The following is a 22,513-nucleotide window of genomic DNA, read 5'->3' on the forward strand; positions in this document are numbered from 1 at the left end:
GTGTTCAGTTTTGGGCCCTTCAGTACAAGAAGGACGTCAAGGCCCAAGAGTGTGTTCAGAGAAGGGCTATGAAGCTGGTGAGGGGTTTGGAACACAGCTCTTATGAGGAGTGGCTGAGGGAACTGGGGTTGTTTAGTCTGGAGAAGAGGAGGCTCAGAGGAGACGTTATTACTCTCTACAACTACCTGAAAGTTAGTTTTGGGGAGCTGGGGGTCAGCCTCTTCTTATAGATAACTAGCGATAAGACTAGAAGGAATGGGCTCATGTTGTGCCAGTGGAGGTTTAGGTTGGAAATTAGGAAATGTTTCTTCTCAGAAAGAGTAGTCAGGCATTGGAATGGGTTGCCCAGGGTGGAGGTGGAGTCACCATCCCTGGTGGTGCTCAGGGAAAGGTTGGACATGGTGCTTAGGGACATGCTTCAGTGGTTGATATTTGTGGTATGGGGATGGTTGGACCAGATGATCTTGGAGGTCTTTTCCAACCTTAATGATTCTGTGATTCTAACGGTGCACCCTGGCAGCCAGAAGGGCCAACCATATCCAAGTATGGCATTGCTAGCTGGTCAAGGGAAGTGACTGTCCTGCTCTACTCTGCACTGGTGTGGCCTTACCTCAAGTACTCTGTGCAGATTTGGGCACCACAGTATAAAAAGGGCATAAAACTATTAGAGAGTGTCCAAAGAAGGGCTACAAACCTGGTGAAGGCTCTAGAGGAGAAGTAGGAGGAGCGGCTGAAGTCATTTGGTTTGTTCAGCCCAGAAAATAGGAGGCTGAGGGGAGGCCTCATGGGAGCCTACGGTTTCCTCATGAGTGGAGCAGAGAGGCAGGCACTGAGCTCTGCTCTCTGCAGACAGTGACAGGACCTGAGGGAATGGCATGGAGCTGGGACAGGGGAGGGTCAGGCTGGGTGGTAGGGAAAGGTTCTTCACTGAGAGGGTGGTCGGGAAGTGTAACAGGCTCCCCAGGGCATGGTCACAGCACTGAGCTTGTCAGAGTTCAAGAAGCAGACAGTGCTCTCAGACATATGGTCTGATTTTTGGGTGGTCCTCTGTGGAGCTGGGAGTTGGATTTTATGATTCTTGTGTGTCCCTTCTATTTTGGGATATTCTATGATGCTAGGATTCTATTAGTTCACTAACAAAATCATACTTACTATACACATAGAATACCTTGCTCTTAGATGACTGAACTTTATAAACATTTTTTGCATCAAACATTTCAATTTGTGATGAAAGTAGTGTCATTCAACAAATACCCTGTGTTCCAATAGTACTCACTCTAGGCAAACATATTATTTTCCATCCTGCACTAATCCATCTATGTACTGTACTGGTTATCTACCCAACAAAGAAAAGAACAAGAAAAAAAAAATAAAAAATCCTTCATATCAACCTATTTTCCTCAGAAAAGTCATTTTTCAACAACCTTAACAAGAGAGAAAAATCAGTCTTGCAATATGCAGCATCTACTGAACTAAAAGAGACAGACAGTCTCAAAAATGCCAAAGGGAAAATGCAGCTGTCTGTCATTCTACATCTTTCTCTTCAGGTGACAGAAAAATATTATTCACACTAATATATTCATCTATTCATCCAACCCTTCAGTGTTCATCTGATGTCAGGATAGTACAAACTCCACAGGTTATTTACACTGCAAATATAAAATGTTAAACTGTTACATCTTCTACTCACATGAAATGAGATTAAATTGGACAACAAATGGTTTCATGAAAATTAGACAGATATTCTGATGAATGAATTCTAATAATTGCTTATAAATTGTTTGCCACCAATACTCTTCTGCAAATATTTGACTTTCAGAATTTAAGCCATGCCCTTGTTCATCTGTAACATAAGGTTTGTTCATTCTATGATCAGCTGAATTTCACTTGGTTCACTTTGAGTTCCCAAAGAAATGGGTAGGGGGAGGGAGGGTGTGTGTGTTTAGAAACTCCCATTTATCAGCTACAGGTATAAACTAGGGATTAAACTTTAAAGGGAGTAAAATTTTGATTAAATGTCATTGTAGCATTTTTGAGTATTTTAACTCACAATTATACTGCTTTGGATAGGAAAGTACAGTTTGGTATTCATGTCATTTTTTTTTTCTATAGTAAATCTCAGTTAAATGATTAATTCAGAGGATTGAACCCATGGAATCTTGGTCAGCCTCAGAACAGTCCCATGATACAATTCTCACACCCCTGATATATCTCTTTCATTATGAAAGTCTAATGTTGAGGGTTTGGTTCATTTCAAGTGTTGTCTGTTCAGCTTAAACAGTGTATAAAGTATTCTCTAATATGATCATTTTGTAGATTAGGAAACTTAAAACCAGTTCTGAAGACTTCATGCTTGATTTACATATGAGTTATAAATTCATTCAGTGCAACCCCCATACTTCACAGATCTCATCCTCTGCAGTTTGTTACGTAAGCTAAATCTTTCTTCCTTACAACATTAGAGAACAAGTCTTACAAGGAGCAGCTGAGGGAGCTGGGATTGTATAGCTAGTAGTAAAGAAGGATCAGGTGAGACCTTTCTGTATTTGACAATTACCTTAAAGTAGGTTGTAGAGAGGAACTCTTCTCCCAAGCACCAAGAGATAAGACATGCAGAAATGGCCTCAAGTTGTGCCGGCGGAGGTTTAAATTGGATATTAGGAGTAATTTCTTTACTGAAAGGGTTGTGTGGCATTGGAATAGGCTGCCAAAGGAAGTGGTTGAGTCACCAACCCTGGATGTCTTAAAGAAATGTGTAGATGTAGAACTTAGTAGTATGGTCCAGTGGTGGACTTGTCAGTACTAGGTTAAGGTTGGACTACGTGATCTAGGGGTCTTTTCCAACCTGAATGATTCTATGATTCTACGATTAGTATAAGTGTTTTCTTGTAACCTGTTTTGTATTCTTGGGAGAGCTCCTTATATGTGTAGGAAAAGTCAGTTCTTTATGCTTACTGAAATTTCTCATTCATTCTGATGCTTTAAAATAAATAAATAAACAACTAAATAAATGGAATTCAGATTTGGCAGCCAGCCAAAGTTCTAAGACTGCTGTTATCTTAGAAAAACAAATTATAATTTTTGCATCTTTCATATCTTTGTGTGTCCTTAATATTCATATCCTTTATTCTTCCATACTGAACTTCAAGTGAGTAATAGTACTACACCACCTAGGACTTCTGTTTACGTGGTCATGCACAGAGTTACACCACTGTCACTGTATGGAGTTGCATAACAGCAATTGTGATGATAGCAGTAGTATATTTGTGTTACCAAAGAAAGCAATCACATTCCCAGAGAAGTATCTAACCTTTTGTGAATAAAGTCACAACATTATTCCAATTAATGTTATAAATGTTATAAAGTGACTTCATCCTCTGAATGTATTATACTATCCAAGAAGTACAACAGAAGGAACAGACTTTGTAAGAATTTGCCCCATTGTCACCTACAGAGATCTAACACACAGTTCCAAGGCAGTTATGCAGTTAACCATGAAGATGATTTAAAACATGTCACTTCAATGTGACAAATATAGGTATAATGTTAAAACATTTACCGAACTTCATCATGGGTTTAGCTTCAGGTACATGATTAGACCCACTGAAGCTTCATCCTTACGCAGGTGTTTTAACTAATTTTTGTTGCATGAGTTGCAAGTTCTTTACAAGCACAACAGATCTGTTTCTTTTTAACTAATATTTATTTTAAACTCCTCGGCTAAGGGGATAATTTAACTCAGAGCTCTCTACATGTGCATGCTTTTTGAAAGATAAACTCAGCACAGTTGGTTGATACTGATGTAACTCTTTTTGCTTTATTAGCGCAAATGTTTCAAAATCAGCTCCGCTTTCTGTTTATTTTGTTTGTCTCTTTATTTACTATTGTAGAAATCTTCACAAGCCCTGTGTATTCTTGACAATAGTTTGATTGCTTTATTGTAATAAACAATACTCATCTTTTAGCTCTGAATTTACTCATTCATCAATGGGATTGCTGAGAGGGAAAACAGAAGCAATAACTTCTCTTTCTGAAATACATTTGTTGATTGAAGAGAAGAAAGTGTGTGCACCCATACAAGCTGGGGGCCAACCAATAGCTTTGCAGATAGCAACACAGAGGTCCTGGTGGACAAGGTTAACATAAACCAGAAATGCACTCTTGCAGAAAAGAACACCAATGGTATTCTGGGCTGCATGGGAAAGAGCAATACCAGAAGGTCTAGGAAGGTGATTCTTTACCTCTGCTCAGTATTGCTGAGATGCATCTTGAGTGCTGTATCCCTTTCTGAGCTTCTTCAGTACAGGAGAGACACAGACATACTGGAGGTGAGTCCAGCAAAGGGACACAAAAATAATGAAGGGATTAAAGCATCTCTCATACAAGGAAGGGCTGAAGACAAGCTCAGGGATGACCTTTATGAATGTTTATTAACAACTGAAAGGAGGCATAATCATATGCCTCTTGTACTACTCTGTTCTTCATGTAAGATCAGAGTCTTACTAAACTACTCTTCACAGCAGTCCTGCAGAATGTCTATTTAGGTGATCAGTTAACCCAGTTTAGTAATGTAGCAATGATAATTGCATGTATCCAGAGAGACCTGGAAATAAGAGAAACATGATCGAATGTTTATATCATGTTTTCTATTATAATACATTGCCTAATATGTTTTGTTTTGTTTTGTTTTTTACTTTTGAATATGCAAAGTAAAAGAACATAAGAAAATGTACGTTGTTGCATACCTCCCATCAGATCTTCTGAATCAGTTATCCTGATAACAATCATAAGACTTGATTTTTTTCCTGAATATTTAGCAGGAATAAAACAATACTCCAGATTCTAGTATGTTTTTTGACAGCATTGTAAAGCAAAACTAACAATTGCAAACATAATTTTTTAGTTTTATGTTTAGTCTGTTAATATTACACTAGAAGAGGTACGGGGTTAAATTCAAATCAACATCAGCATTGTTACGTATGAATTTTAATACTAAGTATTGTTGTGAATAAATTTTAAATTTGTTCTGGATGAAAAAGTACATAACCATATAGAAGAACCATTAATCTGTCCAGTGAATAAACTGTAACAACAAAAAAAAACCTACCAGGAAGTAAAATAATGTTGCCTGAAAAATAAATGATAAATAAATAAATAAATAGATAGATAAAAATCAGAGAAAAGAACAAGGAAATGATTCAAACAGTGAAAAAGTACTCTGTAGTAGCAAGGAAACAGCAGAACCAGAGGGCAGAATAGAAGAACGAGGAAAACCAGCTCCTGTACATCAAACCAGGTTGATTATTCTAAACGAAACACAGTGGAAATGACTGTTTCAATGGGGAAAGCAAGCTCTGAAATTTATATTGGTGAGGAATAACGAGATTTTCAGTAACAGAACTGTGATCAAATATTATGAAGCCTGAGAGATGTTTCACAACAGTTTCATGAAACCCAGCCACTGAGCTGTTCCTCTAGCTGACCGTTTCTTTTCTTCTCAGTAGCTATCCCACCCCCACGCCCAACACCCAACAAAGTGTGCTATATGAAGCAGAAAAAAATAAAAAGGAGCAGGGGTGACCTCTGTGAGAAGGGGTCACCTCCATGAGAAGAATACAGAAGCTGCCCCATGTCAGATAAGGGCCAGTTTCAGCTGGCTACAAAGGGACCTGCCGCTGGCCAGAGACAAGCCAGTAAGTGATGTTGTTTGTGCCTCTGTGAGAGCAGACTTAAGGGAAGAAAAAAAAAAAAAAAAGACAGCTACACAATAGCAGCTGGGAGACTGCCCCCAGGTCAGTGCAGCAGAAGGAGGCCAGGAGGTGTTCCAGGCATGCAGCAGCAGTTCCCCTGCAGCCTGTGGTGAGGTCCCTGGTAGAGCAGGCTGTCCCCCTGCAGCCCATGGGTCCCACACGGAGCAGATCTCCACACTGCAGCCCCTCCGTGGAGGAGCCCCCGGTGGAGCAGGTGGATGTGGCCTGGAGGAGGCTGCGGCCTGTGGAGAGCCCCACAGAAGCAGTCCCTGGGCCAGGGTGCAGCCCGTGGAGAGGAGCTCATGCAGGAGCATGGAATCCATGAAGGAGAGGAGGAGACGAAGTTTCAGTGACTGACCACAGCCCCCATTCCCCATTGCCCTGTGCCACTTAGGGGGAAGAGGCAGAAGAGGGTGGTTGGGGGGAAGGTGTTTTTAATTTGCTTTTTGTTATTCACTGCTCTATTAAAAAAAAAATAAAAAAAATAAAAGCCCTCAAAATTGCTCCTTTGTCCTGGGTTTGGCTGAGATAGAGTTATTTCTCTTTGTAGAGGCTTGTATGTTGTTGTGTTGTGAATTTTTTTGTTGTTGTTGTTAAAATAGTAACACAAAAACATTTTATTTCTTTCTGTGTGGTGCTTGCACAGGGCCATGGAATTTTCAGCTTCTCATACTGCCAGTGAGGAGGCTGGGGGTGCACCAGAAGCTGGGAGGGGACACAGCCAGGACAGCTGGCTCAGACTGACCAAAGGGATGTCGCATGTCATGTGTCATCATGCTTAGAAATAAACACTGGCAGGGGGAGAAACAAGGAAGGGAGGGACATTTGTAGTGACGGCATTTGTCTTCCCAAGTAGCCATTATGCATGATGGGCCCTGCTTTCCTGGAAATGGCTGAACACCAGCTACCAATAGGAAGTATTGACTGGATACCTTGTTCCGCTTTGCTTGCAAACACAGCTTTTGCTTTACCTAATAATCTCTTTATCTCAACCCACTTGTTCTCAGAATTTTACCTTTCCAATTCTCTTCCCCATACCACCTAGGGAGAGTGTGTGAGTGGCTGTGGTGCTGAGCTGCCTGCTGGGGTTAAATCATGACAACCGTATATCAGACTTATGAGGCTGATAGTCTGATGGATGAAACCAAAGAATTTTCTGAAGAAAGTAATTCAAATCTCCCATAGGATAAAAACACTTTCTGCATGCGGATAAAGTTTCATAAAACATATTACACAAGACATAGAATAATAGATACCACCTGCATTAAAAGAGGATTCCACACAAATAAAGCACTGTAAGCAGAATCATGATACTTGCATACACTCTGAAACACACTTTTTTTTTTTCCCTGTATGTCAGGCTTCTGATATACAGAAGCTTTGAGAAAACCAAAGCCCACAGGAACTTTGGGTAAGACGTTGAAACTAGATTCTCTGCACTACTAGTAATCAGATTGTTCAAACGTTTTTGAGGAAAAATGGAAACTGGAAACTAGAATTGCTCATTTTGATAGTATGCACATGTTCTCTGTGGCACACAATACTTCTCAGTACCAATACTCCAAACCAGACCAATGATCTACTTTTATTCATGTTTTGGTGGCCTGCTTCCATGGAAGTTTTCGAAGAAGCACTGTGATAAACCACTTCTCCAAAGCACGTGAAGTAGAAGTGATTCACTCTGCTGTGGATGGGGAACTCAAGGTAAAGTTTCAAATTCTCGGTAACTGTAAACCAGTTTAAAAAAATAAAATAAATAAATGAATAGATAGATAAATAAATAAATAAGGAAGTCCCCCAACAAGCAGTTTGTTAAACTTCAGGATTTAGTGACATCGGATTTTTCTTGGCCGTTTCTTTAGATATTGGTGGTTTGTATGATGGAGACATGCTTATTAAGCAGTATAACTCTCCACTGGGCCAAGCTTAGTGAGGAAACATCTTAATTATGGGATACATATGAGTTTCAGCAGCATGATTCTGTAGAAATAGAAAACAAGGTGACTGCAGTGGAGATGATTGTTTACGTTATTATACAATAAGGTTGCCTCAGAAGTCCTTTGGTGTCCCAATGCTGTGAAGCCAGGTGAGCACCTTTACATGTGCATCAGTTTATATGGGAAAGTTTTGGCAAAAGCTTGCTGCTTGGCTCCTCTGTGAGGCCAGGCTGGGGCTGCCTGATGCCGGACACAGCTGGTTCTAGCTGGCTTCAAGAGCCCCCACTGCAGGGCATGGCTGGGCCTACCAGTGACTTTGGTAGTGCCTTAGGGAAATGGATTTAAGAAACATGAAAAAAATGGGTTTCATAAGCAGCTGTGTGAGAGTGGAGTGAGAAGAATGTATGATAAACAACCCTGCAAACACCAAGATCAGTGAAGAAGGAGGGGGAGGAGGTGCTTCAGCCACCAGAGCAGAGATTCCCCTGCAACCTGTGGAGAAGACCATGGTGAAGCAGGTTGGCCACTGCAGGCCATGAGGAGGAGGATGTCAGAGGACATATCCACTCTATAGCCCATGGAGGACTCTGCACTGGAGCAGGCAGATACACCCTGAAGGAAGCTGCTACCCATGGAGCAGGCATCTGGCAGGAACTGTGGAGCACTGGAGCCCCATGTTGGTACATGGGATCCTTCTGAAGTTCCTGAAAGACTGTACCCCTGGAGAGGACCTGTGCTGGAGCAGTTCTTGGAGAACTGTGGCCTGTGGGAAGGACCCCCACTGGAGCAGTTCAGGAAGGATTGTAGTATATATGAGGGTCCCCACACTGGCGAAATGGAGAAGTGTGAGGAGTTTGCGAAGCACTGTAGCCCTGTTGTTTGTGAAGCAGTGTGGCCACACTAGAGCAGGTTAGAAGTGTGAGGAAGAAGGAGCAGTAAGAATAAACTGTTTTATACTGACCACAGTTCCCATTCCCCATTTAACTGTACCACTCAGCAGGATGAGGAGGTGGAAAAGTCAGAAATGAAGGAGTGAAGATCAGCGTGGGAAAAAGAGGGTGTAGAAGAAAGTGTTTTTACTGTTTTCTTATTATTTCTCACCACCCTACCCTATTCTAGATTGGCAAAAATTAAATTTATTTTCTCTGCATCGAGTCAGCCTTGCCCATGACAGTAAGTGCTAAGTGGTCTCTTAGACTTCATCATGACCCACACCAACATAATCTTATTTTCTCCCTTTCACCTGTTGAGCAGGGGGAGTAAAAGAGTGGCTGGGCGGGGGTCTGGAAGTCTACCAAGGTCAACCCACTACAGATACACCTACGTGAGAGTGTCTGCACAGACATGCACACGCACATGCATGTGCCTAATGTGAGTGCATCCCTAATGTAATCCAGCACTGGAACAATCATGCAAGTATATGCTGTGTAGGAACTGTGTTGCATGGGAACTATGCTGCTAATATGAACTAATGCAACAAGAGTGTTTTTGTATTTTTTTAAATCAACACAGCCACCTGTAGTCTTTACATTTGCTGCAATTAAAGAACTAGAGGTCTTTCCATTACAACGTCCTTTCTTGGAGGTCTTGTTTTATAAATATAACCACTTAGTATATTTTAATGCTTTTATCTTAAAAGTATTCTTGGAATTACATTCTTGAATGTGTTTCAAGTGGCATTTACTGTGCCTTTGTTGTAAATACTGGCAATCAATTTCTAAAGTGAAAATCATTTTGTGTATCAAGAAAATGCTGCCATCAATGCTGTATCAACAGAATGCTAGTTTTGGCTAAGAATTACAGGTTAAGTTTGATTCCCAGCCCAATTACAGTGCACAGCAATCTTTGCAACACTATTCCAACTTAACAAAAGAACAATCTTGCTAGATCTTGACATTCCAATCAAATAATTTATGATTAATGGAATGAATCAACAAGAGAATTGAACTGCAAAGAATGCACTGTCTGCCAATCCTGTAACAAATGTGTTTGTAAGTAATGTTTTATAACACTGCTAGTGGGGACTGCTAATCTGTATAACTGAAATAAATTAACAGGAGAGCTTTGCCTAAAAGAGTGAGGAGTTATATAAATGCCATTGTGTAACACAACAATGCAGGAGTTTGTTTACACCGAATTTGTCACGATCTCCATGGCAGATAGGGTTAATAGACTTCTTCAGACACATCCATCTTCAACTCTTTAACTAAAGGCTAATAAAGCAATTCCTCAAAAAAAACCAACCAACCAAACAAACAAACAAAAAAACTCTGTTAAATTTATATCCTCTGTTAAATTTATATTCTCTTGAATGCAACTAGAATCTTTAAGCATAATAATAATTTGGCTTTAATGCAATATTCTGTATGCACTTCTTACATATATAAAATGTATCTCTGTGTTTTTTTTTTTTTTAAGAAAACATAAAATAGAAACAATATTTAGCTTGATTTCCATGAACCCACGAATAAACACCTATTCAAGGTCTCCCTGCTTTAAGCTTCCAAAAATATATTGGTTTTGATATGAGCCTGAAACTTTCCTTCACAGAATCACAGAATAACAGAACCACAGAATGGTTAGCCACCTGGTTAGTCAATACTAGGGGATCTGCCAACCGAGCTGGAGCTGCCCAATCAAACCTGTTACGCACTGTAGAAGGGGATAAAGTTCCTGTAGTGCACGTAAGAAACATGCTGGGTAAGACAGTCTGGGCTACTCCTGCCTCAGGAAAAGGCAAACCCATTCGTGGAATTGCTTTTGCTCAGGGACCTGGATGTACTTGGTGGGTAATGCAAAAGAATGGGGAGGTCCGGTGTGTACCTAAAGGGGTTTTAATACTGGGTGAGAATAGCCCATGAGTTGAATTGTAGTATGTTAATTATTATATAATACTGTATGTCATCACTACCATGATTGCTATATATCATAGATGAAAATGGTGATTAATTAGAATGTATTGGAAAGAGTGTAACCTGAGCATGACATAAATGGTATGGAATAAGGGGTGGATATCTGGTTCCAGTTAGGACAGAGTTAATTTTCCTCCTAGTAGCTGGTAGGGTGCTATGTTTTGGATTAGGATGAGAGGAGCGCTGATAACATGCTGATGTTTTAATTGTTGCAGAGCAGTGTTTACACCAGGCCAAGGACTTTTCAGCTTCTCGCTCTGTCCTGCCAGTGGGAAGGCTAGGGGTGCAGCAGGAGCTGGGAGGGGACAGACCCAGGACAGCTGACCCAAACTGGCCAAAGGGGTATTCCATACCATCTGACGTCATGCTAAACAATATATAGGGGTGGCTGGCAAGGTTGGGGGGGCCGGCTGCTCGGGGATAGGCTGGGCATCGTTCAACGGGTGGTGAGCAATTGCATTGTGCATCACTTGTTTCGTACCCATCATTATTATTAATACTATTATTATTATTATTATTATTATTATTGTTATTATTATATTCCTGTCTTAATAAACTGTCTTTATCTCAACTCACAGGCTTCACTTTCCTGTTTCTCTCCCCCATCCCAGAGAGGGAGGGGGGAGGGTGAGCGAACAGCTGTGTGGTGTTTAGCTGCCAGCCGGGTTAAACCACAACAAGCCTGGAGAAGAGGAGATTCAGGCAGGATCTTAACAATGCTAAGGGAGGATGCAGAAGTGGAGCCAGAATTTTCTTGGCAGTGCCCAGTGCCAGGACAGGAGGCAATGGGCACAAACTGGAATACAACAGGTTCTGTCTAAACAGAAGCAGTCTGAAGTTGTGCTCTGGAATTTCAGATTGGGTATTAGGAGAAATTTCTTCATGGAGGAGACGATCAAGCGTTGGAATGAGCTGTCCAGGGAAATGCCAGAATCCCTGTCCCTGGAGGTATTTATGAGACATGTGGACACAGAAGTAAGGGACATGGTTTAGTGATGGGAGTCAGTAAAGTTGATGGTTAAACTTGTTGATCCAGGTCTTTTCCAGCCTGCATGACTCTATGATTCTATGACTCCAAACATCAGGAAGCAATTTTTTACAGTGTGGGTGACCGAGTACTGGAACATGTAGCCCAGAGAGGCTGTAGAGTCTTACTCCTTAGAGATTTTTAAAAGACGTTCAGACATGGTCCAAGTCAACGTGCTCTAAGTAGCCCTGCTTAAGCAGGGGTTGGACCACATGATCTCCAGAGGTCCCTTCCAACCTCAATGACTCTGTGACTCTAATTCTGTGGAGTTCTGTACTTTAAATGAACACACACACCACAGCCTTTCTGCTTCCTGTAAGAAGAGTTTTAATTTTCAGATGTTAACGTAAACACGATAGGAAAAAGCTTCACAGAATAACAGAACCACAGAATGGTTGAGGTTGGAAGGGAACTCTGGAGATCATCCAGTCCAGCACCCCTGCCAAGCAGGATCACCTAGAGCATGTTGCACAGGATTGCATCCAGACGGTTTTTAACATCTCCAGAGAAGGAGGCTCCACAACTGCTGTGGGGCAGCCTGTTTCAGTGCTCTGTCACCTTTACAGTGAAGTGTTTTCTCATATTCAGAGGAAACTTTCTGTGTTTCAGTTTGTGCTTGTTGCCTCTTGTCCTGTCGCTGCGCACTACTGAAGAGTCTGTCCCCATCCTGTTGACAGCCTCCCTTCAGATATTTATATACATTGATAAGATCCCCTCTCAGTCTTCTCTTCAAGATAAACAGGCCAGCTCTCTCAGCCTCTTGCCATGAGACAGATGCTTCAGTCCCCTAATGATCTTCATAGCCTTCCACTGGACTTGCTCCAGAAGCTTCATGTCCCTCTTGTACTAGGGAGTCCAGAACTGGACACAGTACTGCAGGCGAAGCCTCGCCAGGACTGAGTAGAGAGGGAGGATCACTTCCCTCAGCCTGCTGGCAACATGCTTCCAAATGCAGCCCAGAAGACCACTGGCCTCCTTGGCCACAAGGCTGCAGTGCTGACTCATGGTTAACCTGCTGTCCATCAGGACTCCTAAGGGTTACTTTCCAGCAGGTCACCTCCAATCTGTACGGGTACATCTGTTTATTCCTCCCTGGGTGCAGGACCCTGCACTTTCCTCTGTTGAACTTCATGAGGTTCCTCATCACCCAGTGATCCAGCATGTCCAGGCCCCTCTGAATGGCAGCACAGCCCTCTGGTGTATTAGCTACTCCTCCCAGTTTTGTGTCATCTACAAACTTGCTGAGGGAGCACTCTGTTCCATCAACTAGGTCACTGATGAGTAAGTTAAATAGGACTGGATCAAATACAGACCTCTGAGGGACACCATTAGCTAGAGGCCTCCAGCTAGACTCCAGTGCACTGCTAAGCACAACCCTTCGAGCAGTGCCATCCAGCCAATTCTCAGTCCACCTCACTGTCCATCCCCACATTTCCTGAGCTTACCTATGAGGATGTTATGGGAGACAGTGTTGAAAGCCTTGCTGAAGTCAAGGCAGACAATATCCACTGCTCCTCCCTCATCTACCCAGCCAGTTATCCCATCATAGAAGTCTATCAGATTGGTTAAGCATGATTTACCCTTGATGAATGCATGCCTACTACTCCTGATCACTTTCTTATCCTCCATGTGCTTGGAGATGATCTCCAGCTGTTCATCCCCTTTCCAAGGATATAGGTGAGTCTGACTGGACTGTAGCTTCCTCGGTCGTCTGTCTCACCCTTCTTGAAGACTAGAGGGACACTGTCTTTCTTCTAGTCCTCAGGCACCTCTCCTGTTCTCCATGAGCTTTCAAAGATGAGGGTGCCTAGCAATAACATTCACTAGCTCCCTCAGCACTCATGGGTGCATCCTATTGGGGCCCATGGACTTGTGCACATCAGGTTTGCCTAAATGATCGCTAACACGATCTTCCTCAACAATGGGAAAGTCCTCCTCTCTCCATACTTGTTTTTGGGTCTGAGGCCTGGGCTTAGCAGTCAAGACTGAAGCAAAGGTGGTATTTGGTAACTGTGTCTTATCTGTATCCTTTGTCACCAGGGCTGTATGTGTCTTCACCACTCTCTGAGTGAAGAATTTCCTCGTAACATCTAATCGAAATCTCCCTTCTTTTAGTTTTAAAACATTTTCCCTTGTCCTATCATTATCTGGCCAAGTGAAAAGTTACTTTTCATCTTTTTTTATAAGCTCCCTTTAAGTATTAAAAGGCTGCAATGAGGTTTCCCTGGAGCATTCTCTTCTTCAGGCTGAACATCCCCAGCTCACTCAGCCTTTTTTTCATAGGAGAGGTACTGCAACCCTCTGATCATCTTTTTGGCCCTCCTCTGGACTCAATCTAACAGATAAACATCCTTCTTGTGCTGGGGGCCCCAGATGTGGATGCAATACTCCAAGTGGGGCCTCATGAGGGCAGAGCAGAGGGTGACAGTCACCTCCCTTGACCTGCTGGTCACACCTCTTTTGTTGCGGTCCAGGATGCAGTTGGCCTTCTGGGCTGCAGGTGTCCACTGCTGGCTTATGTCGAGCTTTTCATCCCCAGGTTCATTGCATCAGGGTTGTTCTCAGTGTATTCTCCCAGTCTATCCTCATCTCTGGGATTATCGTGAACCACGTACAGCACCTTGTACTTGGAATTGTTGAACTTAGTTAGGTTCTAGCCAATTTTCTAGCTTGTCCATGTCTCTCTGGATGGCATCCTTTCCTTCTGTTATATGGACTGTACCACTCAGCTTGGCATCATCTGCAATCGTATTGAGGGTGCACACGATAGCATTGTCTATGTTGTTGACAAAGATATTAAATAGTACTGGTCATGAGACAGATCCCTGAGGAACACCCCTCATCACCAGCCACCACTTAGACATAGAACCATTGAGTGCCACTCTCTGGGTACAACCTGCAAGTCAATTCTCTATCCACTGAATGGTAAACCTTTCAAACCCATGCCTCTCCCATTTGGAGATCAGAATGTCATGTAGGACAGTGTCAAAGGCCTTATAGAAGTCCAAGTAGACGACATTGGTCAGTCATGCCTTGTTGACTGGTGCAGTCTCTCCATCATCATACAAGGCCACCAGATTGGTTAGGTACAATCTGCCCTTGGTGAAGCCGTGTTGGCTGCCTTAGATTAGATCTTTGTCCTGCATGTGCCTTAAGATTGATTCCAGGAGTACCTGTTCCACAATATTCCTAGGCATGGAGGTGAGGTTCACCGATCTGTAGTTCCCCAGCTCCGCCTTTCTACCCTTTTTAAAAATGGGAGCGGTGTTTCCCTTTTTCTGGTCACCAGAGACTTCGACTGACTGACAAGACTTTTCAAATGTGATGGAGAGTGGCTTGGCAACTCCATTAGCAAATTCCCACAGGGTGCTGGGGTGCATGACATCAGGCCCCATAGATTTGTACCTGTCCAGTTTCATCAGGAGGTCTTGAACCTGCTCTTCACTTACAGTGGAAGGGACTTTGCTCCCCCAGCCCTCGCCTAGAGGGTCAGGGATTTGAGAGATGTGGGAAGCCTGACAGTGAAGGCTGAGGCAAAGAAGTTGCTGAGTACCTCAGACTTCTCCCTGTCTGTTGTTACAAGTTCTCCTTTCTCATCCATCACAGGGGGTACATTCTCCTTGGCCGTTCTTTTCTGAGCAATGTACCTATAGCATACCTCCTTGTTATTCTTTGCATTCCTTGCTGAGCTCAGTTTCATCTGTGCCTTGGCTTTCTGATCCCATCCTTGCACATCCAAACAGCATCCCCATAGTCTTCCCAGGCCACATGTCCTTGCTTCCACTGCCTGTGCATTTCCTTCTTGTGCTTCAGTTTGACCATCAGGTCCTTGCACAACCATCCAGGTTTTCTCTCCTCCCTGCTCACTTTCTTACACAGGAGAATGGAGAGTTCATGCACTCTAAGAAAATGTGTGCCCTGGCAGCCAGGAGGGCCAGCCGTATTCTGGGGTGCATCAAGCATGGCATTGTTAGTCGGTTGAGGGAAGTGATTTTCCCGCTCCACTCTGTGCTGGTGCTGCCTCACCTCGAGTACTGTGTGCAGTTCTGGGCACCACAGTACAAAAAGGATGTGAAACTATTGGAGAGTGTCCAGAGAAGGGCTACAAAGATGGTGAAGGGCCTAGAGGGGAAAACGTATGAGGGGCGGCTGAGGTCACTTGGTCTGTTCAGCGTGGAAAAGAGGAGGCTGAGGGGAGACCTCATCGCAGCCTACAGCTTCCTGACGAGGTGGAGTGGAGGGGCAGGCACCGATCTGTTTTCTTTAGTGACCAGTGACAGGACCCAAGGGAATGGAGTCAAGCTGATAGGGGTGGTTCAGGCTAGATATCAGGAAGAGGTTCTTCACTTGGTTGAGGTTGTTGTGCACCGAAACAGGCTCCCCAGGGACGTAGTCACAGCACCAAGCCTGTCAGAGTTTAAGAAGCGTTTGAATTATACACTTAGTCAAATGGTCTGAATTTTTGTGTAGACCTGTGTGGTGCCAAGAGTTGGACTCGATGATCCTTGTGGGTCCCTTCCAACTGAAGATATGCTATGATTCTATGATTCTATAAGCAGAAGGTGAAAGTAAAGAACAAGCATTCCTATGTTTTCATTTCTCCTGAAAGTTTGCCTGTCAAAAGTCTCTTTTTCAAGGTCCCTCATGATTTATCTTATCCTTGCTTACAGCTAGAAGAAAGATTTTTTTTTTCTTGCCACCTCCTCCAACCACCTTGCATGAGTTTGTTCAGATTGCTAGCTTGCACTGCTGGACAATCTCTGACCTCATAAAATCCTTTCTTGTCTCCTCCTGGCCAGATTGAAGTCTTGCTGTTCTCTAATCCTTGAGAAGTCTTGTCATCTCTTCTCAAAATTAGCACATCAGATGTGTAGAAAGAGCTCTCAAGTGTTTATGCAGTGTTTGTCTGTTGTGCAAGTGGCTGGGTTTTTGTTTTGTTTTGTTTTGTTTTGTTTTTCCTTTCCTGTGTGCTTCCTGTTTAGCCACCTTTCACTGGATACTTTTATAACCCATCATAAATATATGTGCAAAACCTGTATGGATTCTTTAAAACAGCAGAGAGCTCAGTATGATTTCAGCATGGCTCGTTTCAAGCATGCTCTTTGTAAATCAACATACAGTCTTTTCTGGGAAGAATCCATGATATTAAATTGCATGAAAAGAGGGTCCAGCTTGAAAATTCTGCATTTGAACACCACGTGTTTTAGAAAAGTCACTTCCTAGCTAGATAACACATTAGATCCAATTCTGATCTCACAGTTTCCAAACTGGGAGAAGAGGCAGAAGAGTTATGCTTACAAACCAAATCATAATTTTGAGATATTTTTGTAATGTACATATATAATATGACTAAAAGTAATGTATTACACAAAATAGTTAATATATTATAGGATAAGAAAATATTCATGCAATATACTTTCTCAGGGAACAGTGTACTAAGTCTCCTATGAATACATTTGTAAGTTTACATCTGTGCAAGTATTCTAGTGCTGCAAATGTTTAGCTTTAATGTGAACCGCTTTATTGTTTTCTACTTGCAAAATTCTTGTTGAAATACACATAAAGCATGAGTAACTACATACTGCTAAAGAAATAATAAAGCAGTAATTGTTTTATTTTGCTTGCTTTTTTAAGTGTAAGAAAACAGACCATTTTACATAGTCATTACATCAATTTATTTCAAGTTCTTTCTTACCCTATGGACATTGAATATGTTTTTTCACATTTTTACTATTGTATTTAAGATCTCGAAGATTGCAGTAAATTGCCAGTAAATAACAAAAATGAACAACACAATCTAAAGTGTTTGACCAATGGCAAAACAGCTTTATTTATTTATTTGTTTGTTTGTTTTAATGTCTCCTTCAGGCTTCCATTTTGTTGTCCCCTTTCTTTTTTTTTCTCACATTTATTTTTCCATTATTTAAGCAATTCATGTCACCTGTTCAGCCATGTGCACAACATTGACACCTTTGGAATTCAAAATGCAGAAATCCTATATCATTCAAAGGCAAGCAAACAGAACTGACAAGCAAAATGGACTAATGCGTCCATAAATGTAAGTGGAGTAGCAGTCTTGAATATTTTAGAACTTCTTGTACCATGCATGAGTGATAACAGGATTTTTCCACCTTCCTACAATAATTAAAATCCTTGATGAGTTTTGCCTCTGTTGTGATATAGTTCAAATAATAAATTGGTAACAAATTTTGCTGACAGCACAGAGGCACTCAAAAACATCATGTGTAAGGGTCTTTCAATTACCCTTGTATGTACTCATTCTAACTGATTAGATGGCTTCAGAAATTAATGGTAGGACTCAAAGTCTTTGAATTCTGAATTACTGTTCTAAATCCAACACAAAATTTAGAATGAGTAAAGATCATCTGCTTGCTTCTTGGCCAGTGCAGAAAAAAATATTCTGATATTCATGTAGTTCCTAGTAGACATGTCTCCACGTACCAGAAATTGACAATAATTGATCTTATTTAGAAATCTCACTGTAAAATCTGGATCCATTTCTGAATTTTCCTGGAATTTTTATGGATCTGAATCCATATTTGACTGAATTGCCTAGAGTCAGTTGTGTAGTAACACTAGAGTCCCTGAGATAGTAACACACATCTCAGTGGAGAGCAGCAGTACAGGAGAGTCTTTATATGACATTGTTCAACTTTCCCTCTCTTTGGTATTTTGAAGATGACTGCAAGCATTTATCCTACCACTGTATAACATTACTGTCTATTACAGATTCAGACCTGTTCTTCTGCAATTGCAAGTAGAATGGGGCAGGATAATTTATCATAGCTCTTGCAGCATGTTGGATTTCCTCCTACATATAGAGAGAGTATAGAGATTAATACTGCACAGTGAATATTGAATTGAAAATCAAGCTTCATCAAAACTAGTGGAAATCTGGGTATATATTACGGAGTTGGTTTTAACGTAATACTTTTTATTACTCTCTCGTAGTATGCTCACTGGAGAAAAAAAAAAAGAAAAAAAGAAAAGAAAAAAAAGATGGAAGGGAATGGAAAGAGAGGGGAGGGGAGGGGAGGGGAGGGGAGGGGAGGGGAGGGGAGGGGAGGGGAGGGGAGGGGAGGGGAGGGGAGGGCAGGGCAGGGCAGGGCAGGGCAGGGCAGGGCAGGGCAGGGCAGGGCAGGGCAGGGCAGGGCAGGGCAGGGCAGGGAAGGGCAGGGAAGGGAAGGGAAGGGAAGGGAAGGGAAGGGAAGGGAAGGGAAGGGAAGGGAAGGGAAGGGAAGGGAAGGGAAGGGAAGGGAAGGGAAGGGAAGGGAAGGGAAGGGAAGGGAAGGGAAGGGAAGGGAAGGGAAGGGAAGGGAAGGGAAGGGAAGGGAAGGGAAGGGAAGGGAAGGGAAGGGAAGGGAAGGGAAGGGAAGGGAAGGGAAGGGAAGGGAAGGGAAGGGAAGGGAAGGGAAGGGAAGGTTTCTTGTCTCTGGGCTGAAGAATCCCAGCTTTCTCAGCCTTTCCTCAGAGGAGAGACGCTCCAGTCCCTTCAACATCTTGGTGGGCCTTCACTGGACCCTCTCCATGTGCCCATGTCTCTCTTGTACTGGGGATCCCAGAACTGGACAGAGTTCTCCAGGTGTGACCTCACCTGTGCTGAGGAGAGTGGAAGGATCACCTTTCTTGACTTGCTGGCAATACCTTGCCTAGTGCAGCGCAGGATACCATTAACCTTCTTCATGGCAAAACCACATTGCTGACTCATATACAACTTGGTGTCCACCAGGACCCCCACATCCTTCTCTGCTAAGTTACTTTCCAGCTGGGTGGAGCCCAGCAAGTATTGGTGCCTGGGGTTGTTCCTCACCAGGTGCAGGACTTAGCACTTCTCATTGTTGAACTGACAAGGTTTCTGTCAGACCATTTCTTCAGCATATCTAGGTCCCTCTGGATGGCAGAATAACCCTCCAACATAGTAGCCACTTCTCCCAGTTTTGTGTCATCTGCAGCCTTGCTGTGGGTGCACTCTATTCCTTTGCCCAGTACATTCACTAAGATATTAAACAGGATTGGACCCAGTATTGATCCCTGGGGTACACCACTAGTTACTGACCTCCAGCTAGACATCATACCACTGGTCACCACCCTGCAAACTCAGCCATTCAGCCAGTTTTCGGTCCACCTTACTGTCTGCCCATCCAGTTCATACATCACCAGTTTGTGAGGATCTTATGGGAGACAAAGTCAAAAGCCTTACTGAAGTCCAGCTATACAATATCCACCATTGTTCCCTCATCCATCAGGCTGCTCATTTCATTGTAGAAGCTTATCAGGTTGCTCAGGCACAATGTACCCTTGGAGAATCCATGCTGACTACTCTGATGATTTGCTTGTCCTTCATGTGCCTAATAGTGTTTTCCAGGACTAAATGCCCCATCACATTCCTAGGGATCAAGGAATGGCTGGCCAACATGTAGGTGCATAATTCTTCCTTTCTGCCCTTCTTGAAGATAGGAGTGATATTTGATCTCCCCCATGCACTTCTAAAGAGAGTGGACTCACAATGACATCAGCCAACTCCCTCCACTGAGTGCAGTTTTTACAGTTTAACCCTGGCTGAGCACCACATAGCCACTCACTTACTCTCACCGGGTGGGATGGGGGAGAAAATCAGAAAGGCAAAAGTGTGAGAACTCATGGGAGATAAAGAGAGTATACTAGGTAAAGTAAAAGCCACAAGTGCAAGCAGAGCAAAGCAAGGAATTAATTCAGTACTTCACGTTGGCAGGCAGGTGTTCAGCTAACTGCCAGCAAAGCAGGGCTCATTACACATAAAGATTTATTGGTAAGACAATTGCCATCACTCCGAACATCCCTACCGTCTTCTTTACCTCAGCTGTTATAGCTGACCATGACTCCATTTGGTAGGTGACATTCCTATGGCCAGTTTGGTTCATCTGTCCTGGCTGTGTCCTATTCCAGCTTCTGGTGCACCCGGAGCCTCCTCGCTGGAAGGGCAGCACCAGAAGATGAAAAGTCCTTGGCTCTGTGTGAGCAGTGCTCTGCAACAAGTAAAAATATCGGTGTGTTATAACAACTAATTTTATCAAAAATCCGAAACACAACATCATACAAACCTCTACAAAGAAAGTTAACTCTATTACAAACAAAACCATTATAGCAGCCCATCAGGTCCAATGCACTTTAAGTATGTCCAGTCTATGTAAGTATTCCCTGATCTGATCCTCTTCCACAATTACATCTTCCCTGTTCCAGCCTTTCCCCTGGTCTCTGAGACTTGGGATTCCTGAAGGCTGATCTTGCTGGTAGAGGCTGAGGCAAAGAAAGCTGTCCTAACTCAGCCACTTCCATGTGTTCTGTAACCAAGTCTCCTATTTCATTCAGCATTGGGCCCACATTTTCTCTAACCTTTCTTTTGTCATCAGTGTACTTACTGAAACCTTTCTTAATGACTTTGACATCCCTCTCTGAATTCAATTCAACTTGGGCATTAGCCTTTCTAACATCATCCCTGCGTGTTTGGACAGTGTCTCTGTATTCTTCTAAGGTTACCTGTCCTTAATTCCACTCTCTGTATGATGCCTTTTTGTATTCGAGTTTGGTCATGAGCTCCTTGTTCAACCACACAGGCCTTCTGGTCTTTTTACCTAACATCCTATTTGTTGGGATGCACATCTCTTGGGCTTGGATGAGGTGATCCTTGAACATTAACAAGCTTTTTTTGACCTCTCTTCTTTCCAGAGACTTATCTCTGAGTCATTATTGGGTGGAAAGTCTATGTTAGTATTTGAGAGACCAGTGAATATCAGTTTGCTTATGAGGTGAAAGAGGAAGTGTTTGTGTTTATATTTCACTAGGGAACTTCAGTCCTGACCAATAAGGTACAAAAAGCATGTTCAAACTGTCATGTTTATGTACGTTTGGGTTTTGTTAATGTTCATATGCATGCATCTAAGGATGATACTCTCTGTGTTATCTGTATGTCCTGCTATTTGCAGATTTTTTGTCTGTATATGTTCATCCTTGTAATTCACAATTACATTCCTTACTGGCTGAGCCTGGAATTAGGAGCACCAAGAGATTCTATCTAACAAACTAGGAAGGAGAAATCCTGTGGCTCCCTTAGTCCACCACATTTGGCTACACCCTAAACAAAATGAAGTTTTTTTAAGTACAGTTATCAGGAGTTGCTAATGGTTTTGGGCTCCTTCTTCTCCCCCTCCTTCCTCCTCCCACATATATTCAAAACAAACAAACAAAAAAACAAACAAGTAAATAAATAAATAATCTGCATTAGCTGAAATTTCATTAGCTGAAATAAAATGAATGTTAGTACCCCATCTCGGAATTTTATTCCAATATAAAAACATCACACCTTTTTTTAACAGATAAGTGATTCCTTTAAGTTAGTCCATTAATTTAGTCCTTTCAGTAGATCATAAATCCTAGACTTCATCCCTTCGAAGATCAGTATATGAGTCAACTATCTGCAGAAGTCATTTGATTTTAACTACAGAATCAGTAAGCAGCGGAGGATCCTTTAGGAACAGTCTTTGAAATGTGTATGCAGAAATGACTTTGAGTTGTCTTGTTTATACAAAGAAGTATGTAGACACAGTAAAGCAGGTAATAAAGCAAAGCATTATTTCAAGGAAATGTTTGTAAAATTCTCTTTTCAGTCAAGCTATCTGGCATATCACATGCATCAGCTTTCCTGAACTTGTGGTACAATAAAAAATAACTAATATCTCACCGAAGAATTTTTCAGTGCCTAGAGTACAGTATTATCAGTTGCTTTTCCAGGAGAAAAGGGAGCTATTAGAATGATCATGGCATGGCCAGAGGAATTTGCAGCGTAAATTCTCTTCTGTGTTAGCAGTTTGATAGATCTATGGCATTTCT

General features: G+C 42.4%; 1 long non-coding RNA gene across 1 annotated transcript in view; it reads left to right on the forward strand.

Moving 5' to 3' along the window:
- The window catches only part of LOC136789032 (uncharacterized), a 761,292-nt gene that overhangs the window by 513,871 nt on the left and 224,908 nt on the right, over window positions 1-22,513 (forward strand). The gene's annotated exons all lie outside the window — the stretch shown is intronic.

The sequence above is a fragment of the Anser cygnoides genome, chromosome Z (assembly GCF_040182565.1).
Source record: "Anser cygnoides isolate HZ-2024a breed goose chromosome Z, Taihu_goose_T2T_genome, whole genome shotgun sequence".
NCBI classification, from domain to species: domain Eukaryota; kingdom Metazoa; phylum Chordata; class Aves; order Anseriformes; family Anatidae; genus Anser; species Anser cygnoides.